The sequence below is a fragment of the Grampus griseus genome, assembly GCF_964374135.1.
Source record: "Grampus griseus genome assembly, chromosome: X".
Classification (NCBI taxonomy): domain Eukaryota; kingdom Metazoa; phylum Chordata; class Mammalia; order Artiodactyla; family Delphinidae; genus Grampus; species Grampus griseus.
This window is the reverse complement of record NC_138999.1, coordinates 62013828-62018845: the sequence shown is the minus strand read 5'-3', so window position 1 is coordinate 62018845 and position 5018 is coordinate 62013828. Positions and strand designations below refer to the sequence as shown.

The 5018-nt window shown below is 42.0% G+C and overlaps 1 pseudogene across 1 annotated transcript; it reads left to right on the top strand.

Annotated features, from left to right (window-relative positions):
* The first annotated feature begins 1887 nt into the window (after positions 1 to 1887).
* Positions 1888 to 3067, top strand: LOC309839294 (nucleosome assembly protein 1-like 2; annotated as a pseudogene). Its single transcript has one exon. The product of its transcript is annotated as a nucleosome assembly protein 1-like 2 (transcript).
* Positions 3068 to 5018: the final 1951 nt, after the last annotated feature.

Here is a 5018-nt window from a genome sequence, read left to right as displayed (position 1 = left end):
CTACTTAAGCTCCTTGCTCCATCCTCTACACAAAGCACCTTCTGGGAACTTCCAATTTTTGTGACTCTCTACCATAGGTCTTTTAGCCCAATGAGAAGAATTTCTTCCCTGTTTTCTTTCTCCTCCTTCTACTCCCATTTCTTCTCCTCTTCCTGTCCTCTTTTTTTCCCTCATTATTATCAAGAAAGATTTTTAAATGGAAATTTGGAGTGGAAAGTAGCACAGGCACCACATCAACTATAAAACAACCAGTCATCCATCCTTAGAAACCTATCATCTAAAAGGGAGGTTGTGTGGTAGAGTGAGAAGAAGCACTGCAATAATACAGTGTTTACAGTTTTCTAAATTAAAACACACACACACACACACACACACATCTAAAAACCTGGAAAGAAATACACTAACACTCTATGATTATTTCTGCGATTATGACACAAAAAACAGTTAACTGTTAAATTTGGAATATAATAACAAACACTTTAAAAATCAAAATTTTTAAATTATATGTGATCAGTATTGAAGTATGGACAAGAAAAAACTAGTTGGTTTCCCTACCGTAGGAAATTTATTCCATCTTGTTAATACATTTTTATGTCTTTAACTTTTTCCCTAGTGCCAAGTCATTGAATATTTCCAATTTATTCAGAATTTCAAGGCAAATGTTTTGCTTTTAGGAATATTACTTCACATTTGAGTATCTTTTTGTTTTACCTCCAAAACAGCCAGCATGGAGGGAGGGAAATTTGCAATTCAGCAGCAGTATTCTGGGATACTGATAATTCAGGTGTTAAGTGTTAACTAGTCATACATATAATTGTGGGCACTGGTCACCATAGGCCCTCCTTTACCCCCATTCCATCTCATCTCACTCTTCCCTAGTAAATGTTATCAGAGTTGATACAACTTTAAAAGAATGTACACTCTTCATAGAGATTCTGAAAATCCAAAATTAGAAAATAAAAGAAATCTCTGGGGAGTCAACATTGCTTAAAGATCTTCATGTTAATATTTTAATGTTTTACCCCCTTCTCTCTTCTTTGTGTATTTGAATATAAAAGACTCTCCCCCCTCCCGCCCTGCACATGTGTCCTTACAGTAGGAGATAAAATAATGTAATAATCTCAATGGGCTAAAGACATTCCTATTGTTTGTTTGTTTTTGTAATCAGTTGACATTATAGCTGCAACCTTGAGCTCTTTTGGAATTTTTTTAACTGTAATACTCGTTAAACATGGGATAAAAAGAAAGCATGTACATTTTAGAAAAGATTATCGAACAACACTCAATTAGTGGTCATCCGTATTAGATCTATTAATTTTCCATATAAGAGAGACTTGGAAGTCACGTTTCAGGACTCTTAACAACTCCCCTAGCCTGTACTTTTTGGTTTTCTAAGATAAAGTTTTCTCAGGTTTACTTAAGATTTAGGTTAGTCTCAATCTGCTCCTCCTCTACTAGATTGTTCTCAACCCCTCCAGTCTAGAAATTTTGGAGCGGGGGGGGGGGGGGGGGGGGCTGGAAATGTGATGGATCTAGTCGTTCATTGGACAAGAGCTTGTCAATCACAGCTACCTAGCAAATAAGGTGAGCTTTGAAGCAAAACAAGTTTAGAGGGTCATCCTCTGAGAAATGGGCTTGAGGCACCTCCTCCTTTTGCTTAGGCAGCTAGTGAGAAAGGTCATTTAGTGGGCTGCTCTGGCTGCAGCCTTAGGCTTGCTCCAGTATTGTACCCGCCTGCCCCTCTTCTGCTTCCTCCCCCTCAGTCCAGCTTCCGCAGCAGCCTCAACCGCTTCCGTTTCTGCCTCCATCTTAGCCCCCACCGGTGCCCACGTCTCAACCAACTGCCGTCTACTCCACTTTGGTGAGTCTTTTCCTGTGAAAAAGCTAATGATGGAAGGGCTTGGGGAACAGGGTGCAGCCGGTGAAGAAGGCCCATTAATCGGCGCGGTGGCAGCCGAATCCTCTCCACAGGCCTTGATGGGGTACTCCTTAGACGAGAGCTTTACTGAGAGCCTGCCTCTGGCAGTTAAGCACCGAGTGTACGCTCTCAAAAATCTTCAGGCCAAATCCGCAGGCCTAGATGTCAAGTACCTGAGGGAATTTCATTCCATCGAGAGGAAATTTGCTGGCATCTATTGGCCCTTATTGGAAAAGAGACACCAGATCATCAATGCACTCTACAAGCCCATGAAAGAGGAGTGTGAGGTGAAGTCCAAGGCCGAGGACAATGATTATAATGAGGTGGAAGATTATTCTAATGCTCAGATGCAGGGTCTGGAGGAGAATCCGGAGTATGAGGACTTGGAGTAATATTGCGAGGAAGATTTCAAGGATGTGGAGGAGGTGTTTGGGGAGTATGGAGGAATTGAGGGACATAATGTGGATGAAGAGAAAGAGGAGCCTACAGGGATCCCTGATTTCTGGCTCACAGTTTTAAAGAACGTCGAGGAGATCTCTCCATTGATTCAGAAATATGACGAGCCCATTCTGAAGCTCTTGCGAGACGTGAAAGTCAAGTTTTCAAAACCCGACGAGCCGCTCGCCTTCACTCTGGAATTTCACTTTGAACCCAACGACTACTTCACAAATGAGGTGCTGACCAAAACTTATACGGTCAAGTCTAAGCTCCATTACTCTGACCCCCACCCGTTTAGGGGATCTGCGGTGGAGCATTGCATAGACTGCAAGACAGTCTGGAATGAGGGAAGGAACGTCACTGTGCAAACGGTCCTGAAGAAGCAGAGGCACAGGTTTTGGGGACTGTTGCGCACAGTGACCAAGGAATTTCCCCGAGAGTCCTTCTTCAACTTCTTCAGTGCTCTCCGGTAGGGTATGGATGCCGATGAAGATGAGGAAGACGTCTTCATTGCTCAGTTGGCGCACGTTTGTCATCCCTAGAGCTGTGCTGTATTTCACAGGAAAAGCACTTGAGACCGAGCAAGAGGGGGTGATCAGGGAATGTAATGAGCTGGCTTATGACAAAGTCACTCATGAGAACGGGTTGGCTGCTGTTGAGGGTGCTAAAGGCCAAAGCCTGGACCCCCAGGAAGAAGATATTGATAGCTGAAGCAGGGAGGTTGGTGTGTGTGGGCCCCCAGGTTAAGAGTCTGCCTGTGTTTACAGTAACCAAAACTTAACCATAAGTTACTTACAGTCTTAAAGTGTTGTCTCTTCCTGGTACTCTCAGTATAAAACTATGTCCAAATATACATTTAATTTATTAAAAAAATTTTTTTTGTCCAAATATATTTAACAACGCATTCCATCTAGCACTCCAGTAGTGTAAACTTTTTAAAGAAATGTAGAAGGCAGTGAATTCTCTAAGCATATGTAAACCTTGGTATTGTGAATTCATGGCTTTTGTCAGGTTGCTGTTAGTTTCTAGCCATGAAAAATTACCAGAACTGGTAACTGAGATATATGTGTTTGGAGATTTTTTTTTTTCCTGGAAAAAGCAAAGCGTGCCTCTGTTCCCCAGCCTTCTTGGTGAATGGGCTTTATTCTGTTTGCACTAACTGTGCCTTCAACTCTTTGTTATAGAAATGCAGCAAGTTATACTAAAATGCACTTGATTTGTAATTTGAGAAACTACTAGCATAAGAATAAAACATTTGTAGCAAAACTACATTTATTGTTATTGACTGTTGTTTATAGGCTCCTGTATTTTATGTGATATAGTGATCTACTCAGAAACCCAGCTGTATTATTTTTTATCAATGAGGTATAGTTAAAACAATTTTCTCTAAATCCATAAATTGTGCCATGTACTTCTGCAAAGTGGGGTTAAAGTATGCATTTTCTTTTCTGGAATGTTCCTCTCTTTTATGGAAATTGCATGATTAATTAAGCTTTTTCCTTATGTTTGTTCATTCTAAAATAAAGTTAATACAAATGTTAAACACTGTGTTTCTTCTGAGGGTATTGGAGTTAAGGATATGGCCTTGTCCCTTCAAGTACCAGGTGGAGGATTTGGTTGGGAGTTATTAGCAGATCAGGTTTATCCTTTGGGTATAGTATGCACTGTTCCTAGGGCCACTACACTTTTTTTTTTTTTTTGCGATATGCGGGCATCTCACTGTTGTGGCCTCTCCCGTTGCGGAGCACAGGCTCCGGACACGCAGGCTCAGCGGCCATGGCTCACGGGCCCAGCCACTCCGTGGCACGTGAGATCTTCCCGGACCAGGGCACGAACCCGTGTCCCCTGCATCGGCAAGCAGACTCTCAACCACTGTGCCACTAGGGAAGCCCCCACTACACTTTTAAGAGTCTACAATGATGTTCTGATTTGTTTTAAAATCAGAAGAAAATGAATATTATAATAATAACAATGTATACATAATAATCTGTCCTAGATTATTTTTGTCTTATACCAAAAGAGATGTAAAATATTATTCGTTTATGTGTATATGAATATCATAGAGAAAAAGGTACCAAGAAGGTAAAACTACCTAGACTCCATGAAAATCACAGTGAGGCCCTGGTTTCCACCATTAGAAATAAGTGAAGGAGGGAGTTCATGGAGTGGTTGAGAGGGGTGGTAATGTGACAAAGGAGAAGAAAAGAGGGAGGGGAAGAAGGAAAGAGAGGGACAAGCAGTGATGTGTTCTTCAAGGAAAGGGGAATAGAGGTCTTCCAGGCTCATGGAGCAGTGAATGTCCTGACTAGCTGGAGGGGAGAGGGTTAACAGAATGCTGGAGAGGGAGAGGTGGGGCCAGAGCCCTGTTTGGACAAGGCCAGGGACAAATTGGAATGGGCTTGGCAAGGGAGAAGGAAAAGGACTGGAGAGGACATAGGAGGGGGAAAGGAAGGTAAGGACAATGAATGAGAGGTCTGGAGGACAGAAAAGCAGAGGATGAAAGGGTGAAGCTTATTAGAGATGAAAAAGCATTCCTTGCCATGAGGTTGCTGAAGTTCAGGTGTTATGGTTTTGGTATATTTTGCAAAAACTTTAGTACCCTGTCCAGGAAGAGGGACCCGAAGGAGAACTAGAGGAACATCGGTCTGTTGTAAGTAACCTT